This window comes from Petaurus breviceps, unplaced genomic scaffold, assembly GCF_028583685.1.
Source record: "Petaurus breviceps papuanus isolate PSGF00001 unplaced genomic scaffold, PetGlider_PUasm1.0 98, whole genome shotgun sequence".
In the NCBI taxonomy this organism is placed as follows: domain Eukaryota; kingdom Metazoa; phylum Chordata; class Mammalia; order Diprotodontia; family Petauridae; genus Petaurus; species Petaurus breviceps.
This window is the reverse complement of record NW_027187460.1, coordinates 27257706-27269953: the sequence shown is the minus strand read 5'-3', so window position 1 is coordinate 27269953 and position 12248 is coordinate 27257706. Positions and strand designations below refer to the sequence as shown.

General features: G+C 38.9%; 1 pseudogene; it reads right to left on the bottom strand.

Moving 5' to 3' along the window:
• Positions 1-254: 254 nt before the first annotated feature.
• On the bottom strand, positions 255-1646 carry LOC138156037 (uncharacterized protein C6orf136 homolog pseudogene; annotated as a pseudogene).
• Positions 1647-12248: the final 10602 nt, after the last annotated feature.

Genomic DNA, 12248 nt, shown 5'->3' with positions numbered 1-12248 from the left:
CCCCTTCTTGAATGACTTCCTTTTTTTTTACATTCTCACTTAGTTTTAACATGTACAAGTTAAATTACACAGCATGAGATAGAAATTGGGTAGGAAAGAAAAGATGAGGAGGGATGAAGGATGCGGGGATTAGGCCTACTATAGCCTCCCCACTCCCCTCAATCCCATCACTCTGTGGATAATGATTGCTCAGTGAGGCCTGTAGAGCCCCCAGAGCAAAGGCAGAATTATGCCCAAGTTCCCCACATCCTTATTCAGGGCTTAGGACACAGATGTGAACTAGCTTCTCCCTCTGGCTCTACCAAGCCCAGGGCTCCCAGGGCTCTCACCAGCAGCTTCTTGACAGGCATTGGAGGTGAATGTGAGGGCATCAATTTATCGAAGTGGTGATCATAGATCAATATTAGGTAAAAAGTAGAATCGGAATTAGACATCCAACAGAGCTCTTCCTTAACCCAGCAGCAGAACTACAAGAAGAGATGGGTAGGCAAATGCACAAACCACCAACCTGCCTGCAGCATCCAGTCTTCAGGGTGTTGGCTCAACTTCAGGACCTCCAGCTGCAGCTGAGCAAAAATAATTCTAAGACCAAGAATTGGCAGAGGGTCAGTGACAGAATGTACCACGTGTGGCCTTTGGTTGGAATGTTCAGGATCTCATTGATGAATTCCACGTCAGATGCATAGAGTGAAGAAATCACGGGAGTGAAGAAACAGGTTGGGGAGCTCCTGCCTCAGCTTCTCATGATAACAGCTAGATATTGCTACAATCTGGGGTTCCCTGATGGATGGCAGGAGCGGGATGAGGACATCCAGGGGCCTGAAATGGTATAATAGCCTCAGGGTGGGAGCAAGGCAATTCTTCAAAGAGGGTTCTAAGCCCATCTAGGCAGCCCCCATGCAACCTTAGCCCTGGTTCATCCTCCCTGTTCCCAGAGGGAAGATTGACCCAGGTTGATATAGAGGCCTGGGCCTGAGGAAGGCCTGTTGGCCAACTAGGGGGAAAAGTTGGCTGGAAGGGAGTGAGAGAGGAGGGGGCCAGAGATATGGAGTCACTGAGGGAGGACTGACTATTGGTGAGGTAAATCATGAGGCTAGAAATGCTGGGGCCTGAGGAGGTTTTTGGTCCCAGCAAAGCGAAGTATAATGCTATAGGGGAAAAATGGATCTTTCATGAAACAGAAGACTTCTAATCATTCCTGATGAAAAGACCAAAACTTCACAAATACTCTGAGGCCTGGCCTGGTAGGTGCAGAGGCAGGGGTGTAACCTTCTAGCCACTCTCCTGCTTAGCTGGTATATGATTTTAGGGAGGGAGAATGGGGTCTCCTGAATTCGGTGTCCAGTAGTCTTTGCACAGGAGTGAGTTTGCCCAGAAGCCGGCTTCATGAAGCGGAAGTGGGGAGGAGGAAAGTTGAGGAAAGAGAAGGACATCTTGAATGACTTCTTTGCATATATCCATAGCTGAAAACTGCCTGCTCTTTAATATTCACTTCCCTCTACGTTTCCACAACACTGCTTTAGTTTGTTTTCTACCTACCATTCTGCCCACTCCTTTTCATTTTCCTTTGCTGGATTTTCATCCAGGTCATACCCCTGATGCTGGGTGTTTTCTATGGCTCTGTTCTTGTCCCTTTTCTCTTCCATACCGATTCACTTGTTGATCTTGCTAGGTCCCATAGATTCAACGGGGATCTTTATGTAAACAATTTGCAAATCCATTTATCTATCCAATCCAAACTTTCTCCTGAACTCGTCTGGCATCTCTAATTAGCCATTGGACATCTTGAGTTGGATATCATAGAGATATCTTAAGTTTAACATATTCAGATTGAACTCAGTATCTTCCCGCCACACCCTCTTATATTACAAATGCCTACTATCATTGAGGGTGCCACTATTCTCCCAGTCACCCAGTCTTACTATCTAGATGTTATTCTTGACTCCTCTCTCTCTCATCATCTAAATCATATCTGTTGCCAAGACCTGTCAATTTTACCTTCAAAACACCTCTAATATATGCTCCCTTCTCTCCTCTGACACTGTCACCACCCTGACACCATCACCCCATACCTGGACTAGTGCAATAGCCAACTGGTAGCCCTTCTTGTTTCAAGGTTCTCACCACCTGTAAAGCCATGCACGAGCAGGTTTCCAGAGGACTGCTGCTGTGAACAGCTTCCTGGCTTTCCCAACTTTCTTCAAGTCCTAGTTAAAGTTTTAACATCTAAAAGAAGTCATTCTAGATTCCTCTTCTAGTGTGTTCCCTCTGCTAATTATCTCCTATTTATCTTGCATGTAGCTTTTTAAATAATAATCTTTACATGCTGTCTACCCCATTAGATTGTCAGCTCCTTGAGAACAGGGACTGTGTTTTCCTTTCTTCATATTCCTAGTGCTTAGCACAGTTTCTGGCCCATAGTAGGTTCTTAATAAATGCTTAATGACTGACTGACCTTCCACATGAAGCTTTTCCTAATTCCCACCCCTATTTCTAGTGTTTTCCTCTTTGTTTATGTGTACCTTAAAGCTATCTTTTATCTATATTTGTGTACAGATGTCTTCCCATAGAATGTAACCACCTTGAGCAAAGAAACTATTTTGTTTTTGTCTTTCTATACCCAGCACTTACCACAATGACTGATGTATAGTTAGCCAGCAATAAATGCTTGTTGATTAATTGATTTATTGATTCCTATACTCTATTAAGGAGTTCTTTGACTTTGAGGAAATTTACTTAGAACTCAATTTCCTCAGTTATGAATTGAGAGGAGTAGACTAGATAATCTCTTCAATTCCTTCTATATCTGATCACTTATGGTTTTATGAAGGTAGTCCAGGATGGGTTAGATGGGCTAGATGTTTTTATTCTATTATCTATTCAATTCTTTAAAAGTGCTCACTAAGTTTTTTCCATCTTTTTAAAAAATGTCAGATACACTGTAGATTGGTATACAAACATACCTGGTTATAGCTTGGAAAATGCAAACCCTTTGCCAGTAAAACACATGAAAAATAATTCATATCTATACAATATTTTGAGGTATTCTAAGTGTTTCTTTCATAAGAATCTTATAAACTAAGAAATACAAATTTCGATGCCCCCATTTTATCAATGATGAAACTGAGGTTCTAACTGGTCACAGTAAAATGAAATTCATTGATTTCAGTGATTGTCTCACTTTGACATTTGTATCCCTAGGTGCTAGCCAATTTCTTGGAACATGAAAGAAGCTTAATAAATGCCAGTTGTTTGATTGATAGATCTTCTGATGTTAGTCTTTCCCCTCTCCACTCCATTCTCCACACAGCTGCCAAATAGATATTCCTGAAGCACAAATCCAACTATCTCACTCCCCCAGCAAAGGGCAGTGCAAAATACAAACTCTTTTGTAATTTAAAGCGCTTCACAATTTTTCTAAAGACTATCTTTCCAAACTGCTTTTAATATTAATTCCTTTAGCGTACTATATTCTAAGCCAATGGGCATACTATTTCCTCTGTACAGATTTTATCTTTTACCTCCATGCCTTTGCCAGGGTATTCCTCCATCCCTTTTCTCCTTTCTTTAAGGTTTAGCTCAGTGCTCCCTCCCTATAGAAACCCTTCCCTGCTCTTCCAAATTGATTTTTTTCTCTCCACCCCATTGAAATGACTTTGTATTTACTTATTTGTGTATCTATTGCATTCCTCCAGTAGAATGTAAGCTCCTTGAGGGTAAAGACTATTTTGTTTTTCTGTGTCTCCAGTACACAGCATAGGGCCTGGAATGTTGCGGGCACATAATCTATGCTTGTTACTGAATTGGATTGACCAGGGTTGAAAGACTTCTAAAAGTTGGATCTGGGACTCAAACCCTGGTCTTGTTTTTACACACCCAAGGCTCCATTTCCTATACTCTTATCTTATCAGCAAAATGGATGCTGGGAATTTAGACCCAAGGAGTCACAGGAGTTAAAAAATAGGAACCAAACCTGCCCTGAAAAATTGAATGTAGCCATCATTTTTAATTATGCTTGAAAATTGAGTCTTTCTTTTCTTTTCCCCACTAGGATGTTTTAAAAAGTAGGCTCACCACATTTTTATTTGTAAAGAGCGTGGATGAATTGAAACCTAATATGTCTATGCTTCCCATGGAACTACCTGACAATTCAAAGGCATATTTCCTCTAAACCGTCTAGACTATCATTGTCATCTATGCATTTTTTTTCTTTTTCTTCCAATTTTTTAGTGTTCAGTTATTACTGAATATGTCACATAATGAATGCAGCCAGGAAGCTCCTTGGAGAGCCCATCATTTCAAAGGAGGAGATTATTCTTCTTCTCCAAAAGGAAGGCAGACCTGAAAAATATTCTCTGTGACTTCACAAAGGGATATTTAAAGATCCTGAGAGAAAATTGAAAATGCCTTCCAGAAATGGAGGAACAGGACACATAACCACAATATATAGCATCGCTAGCCAGTCAGTCTATCAATAAGCATTGATAAAGTGCCTAATATAGGACAGGTACTGTGCTAAGCCCTGGAGACAGGAAGAAAGGCTTGTCCCTGCTCTCAAGGAGGGACAAAATGCAAACAACTATGTACAACAAACAAGTTTTTACAAGAATAAATTGGGCACAGTCTCAAAGAGAAGGCACCAAGATTAAAGATGACTGGGGAAGATTTCTTGAAGAAAGTTGAACCTTACTTGAAACTTAAAGGAAAGTAAGGAAGCTAGAAGGCAGAACAAACAAAAGGAAGCATATCCTATCTATCCTTCAGGATTCAGCTCAGATTTCACCTCTTCCAAGAAGCCTCCCTGATCATCCCCACCCCAGAAGTAGAAATAATCTCTCCCTCATCTTATCTCATGATACTCTATACAACTCTTATGCAATCCCATCCAATAATACATTTTTTAAGTGCCTATTAGGTGCCAGTCATTTTGAAAGGTCCTGTGGATAAAGATTAAGCAAAGCAAAACAATTAGCAAAACACTTAATCCCTATCTTCAAGTAGCTTATATTTTATTAGTGATTGAGGGTGGGACAGTAAGGGTAGATTCTTTTTTTTTTATAGTTTTTTTAGATTTTTCTTTTTTGCTTTTTGGAGGGGAGAAGGGGGGACAGTAGGGCAATTGGGGTTAAGTGACTTGCCCAAGGTCACATGGCTAGTTTTGTGTTAAGTGTCTGAGGCTAAATTTGAACTCAGGTCCTCCTGACTCCAGGGCTGGTGCCCTATTCACTGCTCAACCTAGCTGCCCCTAAGTGAGCATAGATTCTTATACATTTATCATAAACTTTATAACAAGCTCTTGTATGTGTGTATCACCCCTACTACTAGAACATAACCTTTTTGAGGGTAAAGAATGAATCTTATTCATGTTAATATTTCTCTCAATGTCTAGGGATTTCTCCCCACTAGGGTTTTTATTATAGCCCAGAGCACTATAAATAACAAACTCCTGATAAATATCAGTTGAACACTGTAGAAATGAATGTCCCATTAGACTGAACTATTTAGAATGTCAAAATTATTTAGTTATAATGGAATAGCCTTAAAATGATTATGGGCATAGAAATCACATTCACAGCCTGAAAGAGGTCCAGATGACTTGTGATTATTTAGAACAGGAGACAGCTGTGATCCCTCTGAGTAAGTGTATATACTCATTAGGAACAGAAATGCTGACTAACAATTTTTTTTTTTATAAAAAACAACAGGGACTCTCAGACATGTAGAATGAAGAGAGGCACTAGAAGTAGACAAATGGATTTCAACAACTATTGATAATTCTCATATTATTCTTGTGGGCAATGTTACACTGGTATAGACTACTAAGACAGGTTCATCTGCAAGTAGGTCATTATCAGATAGTGTGATGTAGTGGAAAGTGTGATAGATGTGGAAATTGAGGATCTGGCTTTGAAGCTTTCCTCCAACAGTTCCTGACTATGTAACTTTAGGTAGGTTACTGAGACTCAGTTCATTCATCTGTAAAATGGGAACAATGATACCTCTAATGTTTACATCATTAAATCTTGTTGAAAATCAACTATAATGATGTATGTAATGTTCATTTTGGGACAGCTAGATGGTTCAGTGGATAGGATTCAGCTCCTAGGGTCAGGAAGACCCAACTTCAAATCTGACCTTAGAAACTTACTAGTTATATAACCATGGGCAAGTCACTTAACTTCTCTTTATGTTTATCCACTGCAGAAGGAAATGGCAAACCACTCCAGTATCCTTGCCAAGAAAGCTCCATGGACACTATGGTCCACAATTTCACGAAAAGTTGGACACTGCTGAGTAACAATGGTTGCTTTACAAACTTTAAGTCTCCTTAAATTGACTATGAATTGTCAACTTTTTTCAAGACTCAATTCAAGTTCAGTTTCCTCCACGGATCTTTTTCTGAAAGCCCCCAGTTGAAGGTTATCTTATCCTGCTTTAATTTTCTGAATTTGTCTGGAGATTTTTGTCTTACTGCATTATTTGCATTTGTATAACTACAACTATATATTATATTATTCATTTCTTCACCCCACATTTCATCTCCCTCCTCTATCTAGCATGTTCCCTGAGAGTATATATAGTTGTTTTTCAATTTTAAATTCCCAAGTATCTTCAGGGGGTTTAATATAGCAAGTATTTAATAAACAGGTTTCAATTTGAATTTATTTGTACATGAAGAGTAGTAATTGATTAAAGACCATAGGGTTCTGTTCATTGTCTTGTCAAGTTCAATATTTTTATCAATGATTTGAATGAAGACTTGAATAACACTTATAGATTAGAATAACACTTTTAAATCAACACTTATTAAAACACTTATAAAATTTACAAATCACATGATACTGGGTGGGATGGCTATCATGCTGAATGGCAGAAAGAATTCCAAAGGGTGTCAATAGGCCAAAATGATGGGTGGAATTTATAAGATAAAGTCTTTACAAAGTTGCAGAATATTACTGCTGATGGACTTTAGAGCCCACTTGCTGGGGTTCTAAATTGCACATGAAATAAAATATACCTGGCAACATACCTGGTAAGTCATTCAGATTTTGTTTGAAGACATCCAATGGAAAAAAAAAACACCTATAATTTTCCCAAGAAGCCTGTTCCATTTTTGGATAGTTCTGTTTGATGAACCAGTTGTCTTCTTGTTCAGTTGTTTTTCAGTTCTGTTTGATGCTTTGTGAACCAATTTGAGATTTTTGACAGAGATACTGGAGTTGTTTTCCATTTCCTTTCCTAGCTCATTTTACAGATGAGGAACCTGAGGCAACCATGGTTATGTGACTTGCCCAGGGTCATACAGCTTGCCATTTCCTTCTCCAGTTCATTTTACAGATGAGGAAGTGAGGCAACCAGGGTTAAGTAACTAGCCCAGGAATTTAGAGTTGGTGTCAGAGACAGAGTTGGAGGGCTAGAGGCAGTCAGAGGGTTGAAGGCCCAACTTGAAGTCAGGTCTTCCTGACTCCAGGCCTAGTGCTCTAACCACTGTACCACCTACCTGCCCTAGTTATTTTCATAGATAAGGTGAAAATTGTCTTCTTTGAGACTTTGGACAATTGACCTGATTCTCCTCTCTTGGGCTAAGAAGCACAAGTCTAATCACTTTTTCTTCACTCTAACTTGACCTATTTAAATGAGTTATTGGGGTCAAAAATGGGAAGTGGATAAGAGAAAGGAAATTGACACTGATTATAATGATTTTTTGCTGCCTTAGCCAGGATGTGCCAATTTTCAGAAAGAGTAAACCAAAAGTGCTTGAAAGCTACCTTAGAGTGAACATACTTAATTTTTTCCCCTAGTGGAGCAGCTTGGCAATAAAGTATAGCAGTTTATTATGAAGGTTTTAAAATCTTCAGAGAAGGAAAATGAATGTCACATTGTAGTATCACTTGAAGTACCAATATGGTACAAATGAAAGTGATATAGTAGTGATACCTCTTTAAGTAAAAGTGATAAATCATGAAAAGAAGAGTGAGTTTAAGGAAATCTTGAAAGCAGATCCAACTAAAGAAAGTAATCTTTAAAAAAAAATTATTGGGGGCAGAATCAAGATGGCGGAGTAGAAGTAGGTCCTCCCCATGGCTTTAGCTTCCACCTTCCCCATTTCATGTAAAAGGGGACTCTGAACAAACTTTGGAGCTGCAGAACCCACAAATGACACAGAGAAGCTAACCTCCAGCTGAGGACAGCTCTGCAGGCTGGTAGGAATCGGCCAGCGCAGGGCTCTGGGAGCTGAACCCAGCCCCACAAAGAGGTTTTAGACCCAGGGAGGGCCTGACCAGCTGCCGGATGGAGGGACTCCAGATTACCAGCAGCTGTGGTGGTCCAGAATTATCAACACATTCATGCTAAGGACAAAGTGAGAGGTTAGTGCACAGTGGACTTTGCGATCCAGTAGTTGGCCATGTGTCAGCTTTTGCCCCCGGGGTGAGAAGCTGCTGAAGGCTGTAGCACAGCCCCTGCCATGTGGCAGTTTCATCTCCTGGCCTGCAGACTGTAGGGGAGCCAAGCAACTAGTCTAAGGGGTAATTGCTCTTGCTTTAACCTGCTTGGATCTGGATTGCAGTCTAGGGTGGAGGTCCTGGGGTGTGTGACCAGCTTGCCAGAGTTTGTGGAGGCTTCAGCAAGGGCACCCTACAGAATGGTTGAATCAGTTAACAATCCCACCAACCATGCATTATTGTTCCAATTTTACCACATCCTCTCCAGTATTTATCATTTTCCTGTTTTGTCATCTTAGCCAAACTGATTGGTGAGATGTGGTACTTCAGAGTTGTTTTGATTTGTATTTCTCTAATCAATAGTGATTTAGAGCATTTTTAATATGCATAAAGATATATTTAATTTGTTCCTCCAAAAACTGCCTGTTCATATCCTTTGACCATTAATCAATTGGGGAATGACTTGTAGTCTTATAGACTCAGTTCTCTGTATAATTTAGAAATGAGGCTAAAGAAAGTAATTTTGATAATAATTAAACAATATATTTGAGGAAAGACATACAGATAAAAATAGAAACAACTTATAAAGATTTTTATCGTGTTTACCCTCCCCGCCATTTCACTAGCTAAGACACCGCAGTCTTGTATGTGCTCTTTGAGGAACTGGAAATGGATCTAATGAAAATAGAGGAGAAAATATATGGACTAGACCAATGGAAGAGTTCCATGGGAGAGATTACACAATTTCGAGGATATTGGAGGACTAATTCTCATTTATCTGAAGGAGGGAAGAGAAACTAAAGGGATGCAGAAAACAAATATATTATCCCTCTAAGAAGGTGAGCAAGATAATATTAATAATTACAGTCCTGTACACTAGTTTTCCTATGCATATGTCATGTTTATGATACTGAGCTATACACATATCAAGAATATACCTGATGAACATTTTAGGAGGGAACAGGCAGATATTAGCAAGGAATATTAAAGAGTAAGGTACAGCTTTATAATCACATAATTGACTGAAAGATGTAAAGAAAATGAAATTCCCTTGTGTTTACTGTTATGCCTTGATTAACATAGCCCATGACTGTAATGCCACCCCACGAGCAGCTTTCCAGAGAATGGCTGCTGTGGACAGCTTTCAAGGTTCTGATTACATAATATAGTGAACACTCTATTTATTCAATAAAAAATCAGAGCAAAACATCCACAGAGAATCAGCATTCACAATGTTTCAACTTATCACAGAAAATCAAAATACAGCATTCACAATGACTTACCACTAAAATGGCCACACAGTTTTCACCAAAGTGGTCACAATAGTCTTCAACAAAGTACAATCATTTAGTAACTCAATCATTCAATAATTATTAAGGAGGCTTGCCTTCTTAAGGGTCACAAAATACTGTAGTCAAAGTTCTCCACTCCTGGGGTACACTAAGTTACAAATCAGTCACTATTCAGTCATCAGTCACTATTCAATCATCAGTCACTACTCAGTCAACAGTCACTACTCAGTAACCTCTTAAGGGGTAGTGGAAAATACACAAGTCATCCACCCCTAGGTCACAGTAAATCATAATCTTCTCAGTCAGTACACAGTATCCAAGTAAAGTCTTCTTTCAGCTTGACTTGAGTCTGGCTCTCAGCTTCCATTGTTCCTCTTCCATGGTCCCAGCTCCAACTGTCACCTGAGTTCAAAGGCAGGCAGCTCCCAGTTCCTTCTCTAGCTCCTGGTCCAGTTCTTCATATAGTTCCCATTTCATATTGAAGCTCAATTCCTTCACAGTTCCTGCTTCTAGGAAGACAAAGCTTAACAGAGCCACAATAATATTCATACACATTGCTGGCACTATCACCAATTCACTATCTGCCTGTGAAATCAACTCAGATCCACTAACAAGGTCTGAGAACTCAACACAAATCATCAACATAGAAATCAACACAGACCCACAAACAAGGTCCATGAGGTCAGCAAAAATCATCGGTAAAGTCCTAGGACCTCCAAAACCCTCCTGCAGGACTTCTGTACAGATGCAATGAGAAAATCCTCTTTCAGGGCTTCCAGTAAGTTCCCAGGGCTTCTGTACAAAGTATTATAAACAAACATCAACACAGGCAGAGCAGACAAACAGAATGCCTGGATACCATAAGTTTTCTCTTTCTTGACTCTGCAACCACAAGAGTCTTCTTCTCAGTTCCTGCTGTCTCTAGCCCTGTAGCTCTCCTTATGTAGTCATTAGCTCCTTCCCAGGATTTTGCCATTTCTAGAGTTCACAAGTTGTGAAGTTCACACATTCTTTTTCTTAACAGACTGAAACAAGGTGTTAATTCAGTAGCTGAAACAAGGTGTGAACTACTTCTGTGCTTGCCATTATAGAACCCAAGAGACTTTAGAATAATAATATTTTCAGCCTCATGTCCACAGTCATCATCCTGGGCAGGGAGATGCAATTAGCAACTGTTTCTGCTAATTAAGCCCAGAAAAGAACATACACAGTTCTTAATATTTTCAAATGATTCAACATCTAAAATTGATATGATTTTATCAGAAGAGATAACATTAAAGAAGAGGTATTGCTATCTTCCTTACTGCTCCACCCTAAGGATTGTGGGCCTTCTTGTCTAATGAGACTGAAGCCTTCCATATATTTTCTCCTCTATTAGAATGCGAACTCTTTGAGAGCAGGAACTGCTTTACTTATCTGTAAGTATTCCCTGCACTTAGCAGAGAGTTTGCACACAAGTACTTTATACATGCATGCATGAATATATACATACATGCATGCATGCATGCACACATACATTTGTGTACACATAAATGCAAATTGCATACATGTATGCTCGTGCACACATTTGAAGTGCAGTGCATGTTTGTATATGTGTGTGCACACATAAATATATTATACATGAAAGTACATGCACATATATCACTTATTTGTATGTGTATGCACATATATTTTGTGTTTATACATATGCATATATTTATACATATGTAGAGATATATTTACATGCATACATTATATATGCATATTGATAAACACAAACATATATTTGTGATAGATGTATGCAGACATATCACAAATATATACAAACATACATACACATAATAAATGTGTATATATAGTACATATATATGTATGCACATGCATGTATGTAAGTGTATTGTGTATGTATATGAATACACATGTGAATATGTACATGTATATGTGTTTGTATACGAATATTAATATGCATGTGTTCTTGTACATGTATATGCATATGTGTATATGTATATTGTGTATGTACATATATATACATATATGAAATACATAGTTCTTGAGTCAGAGGAGGTTGACTATGATGCTAAGGATATTTGAAATTATCCAACAGTAGATTCTTTGAGAGGAGATGTGGTATAGTAGTAAAATGTATGAATTTATAGTCTGGAGAGACTTCTCTCAACTCACCACTTACTAACTGTATGACAAGGGCAAGTTACTTAACCCATCAAATCTGAGCATTCTCACAGGTAAAATAGATATTATCTGGAGTTCTTTCCTCCCAGGTTTGATGTAAAGATCAAAAGAGATAACGTATTTCAAGCCCCATACAAACTTTAAAGCTCTATATAATGGTATTATTTGAAGGCCCTTAAATTATGTCACAAAATATGAAAGTTAGAAGGAACTTTTCAAGACCATGGGATAATGATATCATAAATCTAGAGCTAGAAGGTGTCACAACGACCATCTAGCCCAACTCCCTCTTTTTATCAATGGAAAAACTGAGGTCCAGGGAGATTGTCACGTCAAAAACCAG